Below are 13,800 nucleotides of genomic sequence, written 5' to 3' on the forward strand. Positions count from 1 at the left end.
TTTGTGTATTCCAGGCTGGGGAAATAAGTTCTTCAAATGGTTCATGGCTCTGAGCACTATGGGACTTAACATCTGAGATCATCAGTCCCCTAGACTTAGAACTACTTAAACCTCACTAACCTAAGGACATCACACACATCCATGCCCGAGGCAGGATTCGAACGTGTGACCGTAGCAGCAGTGCGGTTCCGGACTGAATCGCCTAGAACCGCTCGACCACAACGGCCAGCGGAAGTAAGTTCTGCTGGCAAACTGGAAACCATGTAGTTTGTAATATGTTGTTATTGGCCCTGCTGCCTACCATTGTAAAAGAAAAAAAAAATTCGTTCGTTGACGGGGCTAATAGCCATACCCCCTCTATCGGTTACATGTCAAGACCTCATTTCAGCAAATAAAGAGCGTTTTTACAATCGTACGCTACCCAGTAGTTCCACATGGTGCAGCTTGTTTCGTCTCGCTGCGTCCTGGCCTCCAGTGCTGACAGCTGGGGATGAGTTCTGAAAGACTGGAGCGAGTCAGTGAGGCCAGACCTGCGGGCTCCATTAATCTCCGCCGTTCAGCCTGATACACTGAGCTGCGCCGGCCCTCTGCTCAGAGAGGATCTCTCTGGCGTCGCGTAAACACACTTAGCGAGGAACTGCGACCGTGGGCGAGCAAACAGCCCAGCGTCTGAATGAGAAATTGCTCGCTCAACACACTCCACCGCTCCTTGTGTCATTCTTTTTGCTCTCTCTCGCAGAGATAGGGGGCTTTCGGCAGCACTCGTGTCGAAAGCGATGGTTCGGCGACCGCTTGCACAACGACAAGAATAGCCATTGATCAACTGCTGCCATTTTTTCCACTGCCAAAACTGCGTATGCGTTTCTTCGTTTCATTGACTGGCCCGTGTCCAGTCGGGTCCCGTGCTTGACCCATTAATGCAATACTGGATGCCGTAAAACAAGGGCTTAGTTTCTAAATTGAAACAGGATGTTTCAGGGCCTCATCGAAAAAATGTCAAGGGCGGTAGGTCATACGCTTCGTTGAGAACCACACCACCTATCACTCGTCGCTTATACACTGACATGCCAAAGTTACAGAATACCTCATAATATCGTGCCAGACCTCCTTTTGCCCGGTTTAGTGCAGCAACTTGACGCGGCATAGACTGCACAATTCCCCTGCAGAAATATTGAGCCATCCTGCCTCTATATCCGTCCATAATTGCGGACGTGTTGCCAATGCAGGATTGTGTACTCAAAGTGACCTCTGGATTATGCCCCATAAGTGTCCGATGGGATTCATTTCGGGCGATCTGGGTGGCCAAATTATTAGCTCGAACAGTCCGGAATGTTCTTCAAATCAATCGCGAGCAATTGTAGCCCGGTGACACGGCACATTGATATAAAAAAAAATTCCGTCTTTTTTTGAATACATAAAACCCATGAAAGGCAGCAAATGGTGTCTAAGTACCCGTACATTACCCTTTCCCAGTCATTGGTTGGTTCAGTTGGACCAGTGAACCCTGTCTATTCCATGTTAACACAGCCAACACCATCACGAAGCCACCACTAGCTTGCGCAGGGACTTGCTTCGTGGGGTCTGTTCCACACTCGAAACCCACTATCAGTTCTTACCAACTGAGATCGGGACTCATCAGACCAGTCCATGGTTTTCAGTCGTCTAGGGTCCATCCGACACGGTCACGAGCCCAAGAGAGGAGCTGTAGGGGATGTCGTGCTGTTAACGAAGGCAGTCGCGTCGGTCGTCTCCTACCACAGCCCATTACCGCCGCCAATGTCACCGCCGCGGCTCTCTGTCGTTAATTGAAGACCATCGACGACTTGCATTGTCCATGACGAGAGGTAACGCCTGAAATTTCGTTTTCTCCGCACACCTTTGACGCTGTGGATCTCGAAATACCGAATTCCCTAACGGTCTCCGAAATGGAATGTCCCTTGCGGTTAGCTCCAACTACAATTCTGCGTTCAAAATCTGTCAAGTTCCCGTCGTGTGGCCAAAATCACGCCGGCAACCTTCTCACATGAATCATCTGAGTTCGAAAGACAGCTCCACCAATGCACTGCCATTTTATGCCTTGAATATTCGATAATACCTCCATCACATATGTGCATATCGAATCCTCATGACTTTTGTGATGTCAGTGTAAGTTACGCGTGACAGCGAGGCTCATGCGGACGTTCAAAAAATGTTCAAATGTGTGTGAAATCTTATGGGACTGAACTGCTAAGTCCCTAAGCTTACACACTACTTAACCTAAAGTATCCTAAGGACAAAGACACACACCCATGCCCGAGGGAGGACTCGAACCTCCGCCGGGATCAGCCGCACAGTCTACGACTGCAGCGCCTGAGACCGCTCGGCTAATCCCTCGCGGCTCTCATGCGGACGCAGTGAAATGGAAAGAACACCTGCAAGGAGTGGCCACTCCCTGCGAGCTTGCCATCTCTTCAAGGTTTAGCACAGTAGTCGGAGGGCACTTGAAAGTGATTCCTGTGCAATGGTTTAGGTCACTACAATTCCGTTTTCGAAAAACATCGAGGATCGAGGTCGAGTTGAACGAAATTTGTACATTTATTTCAGTTCTTTATAAAATTAAAGACATCAGCCACTTGTGTATACTTTGCATTTTCTAGGCAGACGAGGCCATTTGAGTAATGACCCATTGTCGAGTCAGAGACTTTCGAGCCAAATTCAAGACGAGCTAGCAGTGGAACCAAAGGAAAAAAGGACAAGACGTTTACATCGATGGTAGTTGTACCGCTGAAGGTTAGTGCATAGAGATACAGAATACTATAGAAGGATATACATGTGCACCTATTGCCGGAGTTGAAACCCTGTTGACCCTCTAGCTGCAAACGAGTCTTCAGAATAAAGAGCGAAATTACTGAACATCCTTAAAAAAACATTCGGCTTTCCCAGCAGTTTGCCTCGCTGTTGTGCCTAGAACTCACCGCATTTATATCTGCAAATAGTTGTGAAGTAGATGCAAAACCAGTCGTTGGCTGCGTACCAACAACTGGTGTCTGCGTCTTAGTTCATCTCAGCCAGATGAGAGCCTCTCATTTCCGAAGAGAAGTCTGCCCACCAGTTCTCCTGTCTGAGAAATCTGTCAGAGAAAATTTGATGTAAGAATCAGTAACTTTCTGCAGTTTGCTTCCAACAAGGAAGACTGTTCTCTGCGTGTTTCTGGCGTCCCATAATTTTTATTGGCTGAATGATAAATACTTAGAGTAAGAAGTCGCCTCGCAAGATGCTGGTTCCCCTCCCTTACTTTCATTTCAGGTGGTTGACCAGCTACAAAACTCGTTAAATATGATGCTGTAAAATTGTGTCCTACTCTCTCCCTCTCTCTGTCTATGTTCGTGTACTGGCCAGAAATGTTAGATCTCTGTAAGCACAGATGTACTCATTACACCTACTTCTAATTTATTTACCTGAAGCAATGGTAGCCGTTTTCACATTTTCTTAAACATTCGATTTTGCTGCGACCTGAGTGCGGTGTCGATGTCTCACATTTTTGGGGATACTTTTTCAGTATTTCTTGATAAACCAACATATACAATATTTGCCAGATACCGATCGGCCAATCAAAGATAAGTAAGAGCACAAACAGACTCTGAGAGACAATGGCAAAATAGCTCTGAGCACTATGGGACTTAACTTCTGAGGTCATCAGTCCCCTAGAACTTAGAACTACTTAAACCTAACTAACCTAAAGACATCACATACATCCATGCCCGAGGAAGGATTCGAACCTGCGACCGTAGCGGTAGCGCGATTCCAAACTGTAGCACCTAGAACCTCTCGGCCACTCCGGCCGGCTGAGAGACAATGACATACACGTAATTACGCTCTTCAATTATTAGCTTTAGTATTAGTCTTCTGTTCTGTTCTCGTTCGTCATAAGGTGTAGACGTAGCGTATAAGTGAAACCTGGTACTAGGCCTATAGTTATAGAAAGTTATTTGAATAATTTCAAGTCACAGGTGCAAAATACTAACACGAATTCTTTACAGACGAATGGAAAAACTGGTAGAAGCCGACCTCGGGGAAGATCAGTTTGGATTCCATAGAAATATTGGAACACATGAGGCAATACTGGCCCTACGACTTGTCTTAGAAGCTAGATTAAGGAAAGATAAACCTACGTTTCTAGCATTTGTAGACTTAGAGAAAGCTTTTGACAATGTTGACTGGAATACTCTCCTTCAAATTCTGAAGGTGGCAGGGGTAAAATACAGGGAGTGAAAAGCTATTTACAATTTCTACAGAAACCAGGTGGCAGTTATAAGAGTCGAGGGACATCAAAGGGAAACAGTGGTTGGGAAGGGAGTGAGACAGGGTTGTAGCCTCTCCCCGATGTTGTTCAATCTGTATATTGAGCAAGCAGTAAAGGAAACAAAAGAAAAATTCGGAGTAGGTATTAAAATCCATGGAGAAGAAATAAAAACTTTAAGGTTCGCCGATGACACTGTAATTCTAAGAGCAATTGAACGGAATGGATAGCGTCTTGAAAGGAGGATATAAGATGAACATCAACAAAAGCAAAACGAGGATAATGGAATGTAGTCGAATTAAGTCGGGTGATGCTGAGGGAATTAGATTAGCAAATGAGACACTTTAAGTAGTAAAGGAGTTTTGCTATTTGGGGAGCAAAATAACTGATAATGGTCGAAGTAGAGCGGATATAAAATGTAGACTGGCAATGACAAGGAAAGCGTTTCTGAAGAAGAGAAATTTGTTAACATCTAGTATTGATTTAAGTGTTAGGAAGTCATTTCTGAAAGTAATTTGTACGGAGTGTAGCCATGTATGGAAGTGAAACGTGGACGATAAATGGTTTAGACAAGAAGAGAATAGAAGCTTTCGAAATGTGGTGCTACAGAAGAATGCTGAAAATTAGATGGGTAAATCGCATAACTAATGAGGAGGTATTGAATAGAATTGGGGAGAAGAGGAGCTTATGGTACAACTTGACTAGAAGGAGGGATCGGTTGGTGGGACATGTTCTGAGGCATCAAGGGATCACCAGTTTAGTATTGGAGGGCAGCGTGGAGGGTAAAAATCGTAGAGGGAGACCAGGAGATGAATACACTAAACAGATATAGAAGGATGTAGGTTGCAGTAGGTACTGGGAGATGAAGAAACTTGCGCAGGATAGAGTAGCATGGAGAGCTGGATCAAACCAGTCTCAGGACTGTAGACCACAACAACAACATTTGAATAATCACCAGTTTAAGTCAAAACTAAATCTCCGCGTTTATCATCATTTATGGAAGCCTAATAACACATTCTCCTGGACGAATATTGCTATTATTTATACAAGATGGATACAGATAGCAGTGAAGGTCTTCGCAAGAAAAGGTGAATTTAGGAAAATAAGTGCGCCCACCTCTCCCGTATATTCGTCATATGTGAGTGACTTTTACAATAATTACAATTTCTTGCCATCATCCCCAACAGCAGTAGTTATTGGACAGCCCATTCACTCGCGAGTACTCGACTATCCTCTTTGTTGCACCCCGCCTGGTGTTAAACATTACTTATATTTTATTAATATTCTGTGGCATAGTTTCCACTAGTCTATACTGCTATTGTCGCAGCGCTGCTTCAAGGCGAGAATCATTGTTGTTGTTGTGGTCTTCAGTCCAGAGACTGGTTTGATGCAGCTCTCCATGCTACTCTATCCTGTGCAAGCTTCTTCATTCCCAAGTAACTACTGCACCCTACATCCTTTTGAATCTGCTTAGTATATTTATCTCTTGGTCTCCTTCTACATTATTTTTACCCTCCACGCTGCACCCCAGTACTAACTTTGTGATCCCTTAATGCCTCAGAACATGTTCTACCAACCGATCCCTTCTTCTAGTCAAGTTGTCCCACAAATTCCTCTTCTCTCCAATTCTGTTCAGTAAACCCACATTAGTTATGTGATCTACCCATCTAATCTTCAGCATCCTTTTGTAGCACCACATGTCGAAAACTTCTAATCTCTTCTTGTCTAAACTATTTGTCGTTCATGTTTCACATCCACACATGGCTGCACTCCATACAAATACTTTTAGGAAAAGACTTCCTGACACTTAAATCTATACTCGATGTTAACAAATTTCTCTTCTTCAGAAACGCTTTTCTTGCCATTGCCAGTCCACATTTTATATCCTCTCTACTTCAACCATCATCAGTTATTTTGCTCCCCAAATAGCAAAACACATCTACTACTTTAAGTGTCTGATCTCCTAATCTAATTCCCTCAGCTTCACCTAATTTAAGTAGACTACATTCCATTATCGTCGTTTTGCTTTTGTTGATGTTCATCTTACACCCTCCTTTCAAGACACTGTTGATTCCGTTCAACTGCTCTTCCAGCCCCTTGCTGTCTCTTACAGGATTACGATGTCATCGGCAAACCGCAAAGTTTTTATTTCTTCTCCATGAATTTTAATTCCTACTCCAAATTTTTCTTTTGTTTCCTTTACTGCTTGCTCAGTATACAGACTGAATAATGTCGGAGATAGGCTACAACCCTGTCTCACTCCATTCCTAAATACTGCTTCCCATTCATGCCCCTTGACTCTTTCAACTGCCATCTGGTTTCTGTACAAATTGCAAATATCCTTTTGCTCTCTATATTTGACCCCTGCCACCTTCAGAGTTTGAAAGAGAGTATTCCAGTCAACATTTCCAAAAGTTTTCTCTAAGTGTACAAATGCTAGAAACGTAGATTTGCCTTTCCTTCACCTATCTTCTAAGACAAGTCGTACGATCAGTATTGCCTCACGTGTTCCAACATTTCTACGGAATTCAAACTGATCTTCCCCGAGGTCGGCTTCTATCAGTTTTTCCATTCGTCTGTAAAGAATTCGTCTTAGTATTTTGCTGCCGTGACTTATTAAACTGATAGTTCGGTAATTTTCACACCTATCAACACCTACTTTCTTTGGGATTGGAATTATTATATTCTTGTTGAAGTCTGAGGATATTTCGCCTGTCTCGTACATCTTGCCCAGAATGTAGAGTTTTGTCAAAACTGCCTCTGCCAAGGCTAATAGTGGTTCTAATGGAATGTTGTCTACTCCGGGGGCCTTGTTTCGACTTAGGTCTTGCAGTGCTCTGTCAAATTCTTCACACAGTATCGTATCTCCCATTTCTTCACCTACGTCCTCTTCCATTTCTGTAATATTGCTCTCGAGTACAACGCCCTTGTACAGACCCTCTATATACTGCTTCCGACTTTCTGCTTTCCCTTCTTTGCATAGGTTTTTCCATCTGAGCCCTTGATATTCATACAAGTGTTTCTCCTTTCTCCAAAGGCCTCTTTAATTTTCCTGTAGGCAGCGTCTATCTTACCCGTAGTGATATACACCTCTACATATTTACGTTTCTCCTCTAGAAATCTCTGCTTAGCCATTTTGCACTTCCTGTCGATCTCATTTTTGAGACGTTTGTATTCCTTTTTGCCTGTTTAATTTACTGAATTTTTATATTTTCGCCTTTCATCAGTTAAATTCAATATCTCTTCTGTTACTCAAGGATTTCTACTAGCCCTTGTCTTTTTACCTATTTCATCCTCTGCTGTCTTCACTATTTCATCTCTCAAAGTTACCCATTCTTCTTTTAGTGTATGTCTTTCCCCTGTTATTGTCAATGGTTGCCTAATGCTCTCTCTGAAACTGTCTACGATCTCTGGTTCTTTCAGTTTATCCAGTTGCCAACTCCTTAAAATTCCACCTTTTTACTGTTTCTTCAGTTTTAATCTATAGTTCATAACCAATAGATTGTGGTCAGAGTCCACTTCTTCCCCTGGAAATGTCTTACAACTTAAAACCTAGTTCTTAAATCTCTGTCTCACCATTACATAATCTATCTGAAACCTTCCAGTGTCTTCAGGCCTCTTCCACGTTTACAAGCTTCTTTCATGATTCTTAAGCGAAGTGTTTGCTATGATTAAGTTAAGCTCTGTGCAAAATTCTACCAGGCGGCTTCCTCTTTCATTCCTTACCCCCATTCTACGTTCACCTACTACTTTTACTTCTCTTCCTTTTCCAGCTATCGAATTCCAGTCACCCATGACTATTAAATTTTCGTCTCCATTCACTATCTGAATAATTTATTTTATCTCATCGTACATTTCTTCAATCTCTTCGTCATCTGCGGAGCTAGTTGGCGTATTTACTGCTGTGGTAGCCGTGGGCTTAATGTCTATCTTGGCCACAACAATGCTTTCACTATGCTGTTTGTAGTAGCTTACCCGCACTCCTATTTTTTATTCATTATTAAACTTACCCCTGCATTACCCCTATTTGATTTTGTGTTTATAACCCAGTATTCACCGGACCAGAAGTCTTGTCCCTCCTGCCACCGAACTTCACTAATTCCCACTATATCTAACTTTAACCTATACATTTCCCTTTTTAAATTTTCTAACCTACCTGCCCGATTATGGGATCTGACATTCCACGCTCCGACCCGTAGAACGCCAGTTTTCTTTCCCCTAATAACGACGTCCTCCTGAGTAGTCCCCGCCCGGAGATCCGCATGGGAGACTGTTTTACCTCCGGAATATTTTACCCAGGAGGTCGCCATGATCATTTAACCACATAGTAGAGCTGTATACCCTCGGGAAAAATTACGGCTGTAGTTTCCTCTTGCTTTCAGCAGTTCGCGGTACCAGCACTGCAAGGCCGTTTTGGTTAATGTTGCAAGGCCAGATCATTCAATGTTCCAGACTGGTGCCCCTGAAATTACTGAAAAGTCTGCTGCCCCTCTTCAGCAACCACAGGTTTGTCTGGACTTTCAACAGATACCCCTCCAAAGTTGTTGCACCTACAGTACGGCTACCTGTATCGCTGAGTCACGCAAGCCTCCCCACCACCGGCAAAGTGCATGGTTCATCGTGGGGGGGGGGGGGGATAATTATTACGCGACTTTATAAATAAACTCATTTTCCAAATTACTTCACTGGCTGGCGAAATAATCAGATAGATTAAAAAACAACGGAGAAGGCGAATTACACATTCTTCAAAGGATCTGTAAACTCTGTTCTGTCATTCCGTTTCTAACATGTTTTATTAACAGCCCGTGATTTCGCTTACTTGCACTTATTTCCATAATGGCAGTTCTTCTGGGATTGTTCATCCCCTGACAACACGGTTTGCTAAAAGCAGTCTCTGTTGTCCGTACTCAATCTGGTGACATGATCTGCATCGTGTGACTCTGGGTGTCCAGCACAAGGTCTCTTTCTTTCAAAGCAGTGTCTGATCCGTCTGCCATGCGTGGTCCTTCGCATGTGTGCGAGTAGAACTTTTCCGAAATGTCCTAGGGACTGGCTCCCTACAGTTTTATAAGCCCTGCAGCGTGTCCCCTTGTTCACAGCCACAGTGCAACCTGCTTTCATACTGGCTTCTCATTCAGCTGCGCATTCGAAATTGTAATCTAAGTAGCTGATTATTTGCAATCGCTGGTATTTATTAATATTTCATTTTCCGTGGAGATTAATTTATTCCGACTTGTTTTGATTTTTCCTTCTTGTTTTTCATAAATTATGGGACTGAGTGGAAAAATGGTCGCTAACAGATCCAAGGAAAACGCTCGAAAAACCTCGGTCTAGAAACTATTTTTCATGTAATTCTGGGCCAATACGTCGCAGGAAAAAAAGCGAAAGTGTAGTACATGTGAGAGCGCATTTGTAAATGTGTGTACAGAGTAAAGTCGATGAATTACTCGTCATGTGAGGTCAGATGAGTTGAATTCTGTAGGTACAGTGGGTTGCTTAAGAAAATATAACTTTAATTACTTTGCAATTTTACGAAATTATAAAATAATTTGATATCTAGTAGACCTAACAAACAAATGTAATTGAGCTCTGTGTACGTCAGGCCAGGTGGAATCACAAGAACTCCGAAAAAAGAAATGTTGTTCACACATATCAGCTCGAAACTTAACAAGATTCGGAGAAATTGAATAATTAATGATTTCTGTCCGTTGTAGACATACTTGAGTTAGAACTTCCTTGCTAAAGAAGGCAGTCGTCGCCGTAAAGATGCTGGTGACGGAAAGTGTGATGTGGGAACGCAACATTTTTAAAATACCGTAGCTTCAAGCAATATGAGTGCTGCAGCTCACTTCACGAGTGCTACTTATTTTGAAACTCAGAAGTGTTGTGTCTGGAAATGTGAGAACTCACACGCTATTGCTGTTAGAGCTCGCCAATAAAGATTCTCCTTGGGTATTTGGACAGCAATGTTTGGTAATCATCTTTCAGAACCTGTGCTTCTACCAGCACACTTAACTGGAGAACTTTACGCTTAGTTTCTGTGCAGTACTCTTACGAAGCTGTTGGAACAGTGCCGTTTGCTGATCGTAGCATCCTCCGGTTGCAGCTTGATGAAGCAACAGTGCAATGAATGTAAATGAAAAACACAGTTAACTGCCGATTTTAACTATGTCTTGTCTTTTGAGAGCGTTAAGAGTGTTATGTACGCACATCACTGCCAATGTCACAACAGGAGAAATTATCCGCATCAGTGATACGTTTAACGTGAAGCAGAAGACTGCTATTCTCGACAGAGTTGAGCGCTCATTAGTGTGAATGTATCAAGCACGCAATGATGATCAGCTCTGACTCTAAATCTGCTTCAATATGCCTATAATAAGAGGTCATTTTGCCTTAGGAACGTCTCCAGCTCATAATTCATAAAACAGGATTTATAAAAAATATTCCTTAACAAGCAGTTATGGAAATTACTGAACATCCTTAAAAGCGACTCATTCCCACAGTTTGCTTCGCTGTTGTGACTGGATCTCACCACACTTAGATCTGCAAATGGCGGGTGAAGTGAGTCCAATATCAGTCGTTGGCTCTGTACCAACAGCTAGCATCTGTGTCTAAGTTCAGCTCAGCTTCTCATCTCCGAAGTGAAATCCGCCAATCAGTTCTCCTGTCTGAGAAGACTGCCAAGAGAAGATATTGAAGTAAGAAGCAGTAGCTTTCTGGGTGATTACCATACTCAAACGGTCTCGTCTGCTTAGAAAATGCCAAGTATACACAGGTGGTGGTTGTCTTTAATTGATAGAGAATTCAAATGACTGTAAAAATTTCCTAAAACTTTTAACCTCGATGTTTTTGGAAAACGTGATTCTATTGACGTAAACCCTTGCACAGGAACCATTTTCAAGTGGCCTCCGACTAGTACGCCAAAGCTTGAAGAGATCGAAAGCTCGCAGGGTGTGGCCTCTCCTTGTAAGTGTTGTCTTCATTTCATTGCCTAGCGTCCGCATGAGCCCCTCTGTCAAGCATAACTTACCCTGAGCTGGCACAAGTCATGAAATAGCGATATGCAGATACATAGACGGAGTTAGTATCTCGTACACAAGATATAAAAAGGCCGTGCATTGGTGGAGCTGTCGTCTGAACTCAAGTGATTCATGTGAAAAGGTTACCAGTGTGATTTTGGCTTCGCCATGTGTATTAAAAGACTTTGAACACTGAATGATAGTTGGAGCTACACGCATGGCACATTTTATTTCGGAAATCGTTAGGGAATTCAATATTCCGAGATTCATAGCGTCAAGAGAGTGCCGAGAATAGGCGTTATCTCCGACCACGGACAACCAACAGCAGAGGCGCTTCCGCAGAGTTGTCAGTGCTAACAGGCAAGCAACACAGTTTGAAATAACCGCAGAAGTAGGTGTGGGACGCACGATGAACGTATCCTTTAGGACAAATTGGCAAAATTTGGCCTTAAAGAGCTATGGCAGCTTACAATTGACGCGAGTGGTTTTGTTATCAGAATGACATGCCTACAGCGCCTCTCCTGGGCTCATGACTACATCGGTTGGAACCTATACGATTTCAGTCAGTAAGAGATGATGGTATGGTTCGACTGTTGGGCTGACGCCACGATGTCACGGTCCCAGGTTGTCAGTAAGGCCTTTTGCAAGCTGGTGGTAGCTCCATAATGGTGCGGGCTGTGTTTACACGAAATAGTCTGGGTCCTCTGGTCCAACTGAATCCATTATTAACTGGAAAAGAATAATGTTCGGCAAGTTGGAGACCATTTGCAGCCATTCATAGAATTTATGTTCCCAAAAACGACAGAATTTTTTGGACGATAATGTGCTGCGTCGCCTGGCTACAATAGCTCGCGACTGGCTTGAAGGACATTCTGGACTGTTCGAGCGAATGATGTGTGTGTGTGTGTGTGTGTGTGTGTGTGTGTGTGTGTGTGTGTGTGACCTAGCATTCCGAAAAGTTTGTACGGGAGATCGTAAACTTAACATTTTCCTACCTCTTTGATTTGTAGGACACAGTCAGCAGAAGTCGGATGTTGGCATTGTGAGCCCTAAGAGCACTGAGAAGTTGTTCAGATTCCTACTGTTAAGGCTTAGCTTGCTGGTGCACACTGGTAGATTTTCTTCACGAAGTATGAGTGTTGTGTCGTAAGTCTGCCTGTCCAGTTATGATGGGTGTGCTAAGTGGACCTAGGGTTCAGCGTCACTGAACTGTTGATGGCGATTAGTGAGAAGAGTCCACAACACAGTCAGTGCTAGGAAGGTAGATTTCCAGTGGGGTGGTGCCTAGATGTTTGATATTCTACGAAAATAAGCGTAAATTATAAGAAAAATAAATGTGAGAACTAGTAGCTACTGCGATATTCCTGAAAGTTGCTTAATCAGAAGAGCAATTTTTAATGTAAGCCATTTCCAACTTACATGGTTTGATCACGGGTCTTTAGATGCTATCTCCTGTTACCTAGTTAGTATTTTTGCTGCCTTCACATTGTCATCTCCGTGTAGGAGACTTGGTTTCTCAGACCTGACAGAGATGAAATTGAGAAATTTACAAGGTAGATAGCTTAGCTGCTTTTTGCAGCTATCAACCTCGTATATTTCTCAAGTTCATCTCTGCCAGGTCTGAGAAACCCTGTTTCCTACATGCGGATGACAATGTGATAGCAGTGGAAATACTAGATAAGAATTCTTTTTCCTACAGCTTACGCTTATTTTCTTGGAATTTCAAACATCTGTTCACACCTTATCGTAAATCTGCCCTCCTGGCTGCGAGTGTGTCAAGACTCTTCCCACTGCTGTCGGAACGCAATAGGAAGATCCTTGATAATAGTCATTTGTTGGAAGAAACTGTCAGAAGCTGTACCACGAAAAATAACTCTTAGAAGTTTTAGGGGTAGCGGTATAGGAATGGATATAAGTCAGAAATAGTGTTGGAATATCGCATGTGAACAGCATGCTAGAAAAAGTCGTAACTCTGTCTGGCGTAGTAACAGATGAACTGTTGAAGTCCATATCACGTAAATTGTGGTAGCAGGAAACCATCTAAAGACCAGTGAACAAATCGCATAGGTTGGAAATGGCCGACGTTAAAACTGCTATTCTGATGAAGCAACTGTCTGGGATATCGCAGCAGCTACTAGTTCTCACATTTATTTTTCCTATAACTTATGTTTATTTTCCTACAGTATCAAACATCTAGGCACCACCTCATCGGTAATCTACCTCCCTCGCAGTGACTGTGTAGTGGACTCTTCCCACTTCTGTAGAAATGTGATTGAAAGATCCATTAAAAAGAATCTGGTTTTTAAGCTCTAATTAAAAGTATATAAATGGGCTCTTCAGGTTTGGTCCTGTCTGAATGCTAGAAATACATTTCAAAAATCAATATACATTGTATATAGTGTGGTTGACTGTACGTTTAAGGTAACATTTATTAATTGTGGAAGGGAGTAGCCTACACAGCTTCACTGTACTTAAATAGCCGTGACAGTCGTTTGGGAACTG

Source organism: Schistocerca serialis, chromosome 1 (assembly GCF_023864345.2).
Source record: "Schistocerca serialis cubense isolate TAMUIC-IGC-003099 chromosome 1, iqSchSeri2.2, whole genome shotgun sequence".
In the NCBI taxonomy this organism is placed as follows: Eukaryota; Metazoa; Arthropoda; class Insecta; order Orthoptera; family Acrididae; genus Schistocerca; species Schistocerca serialis.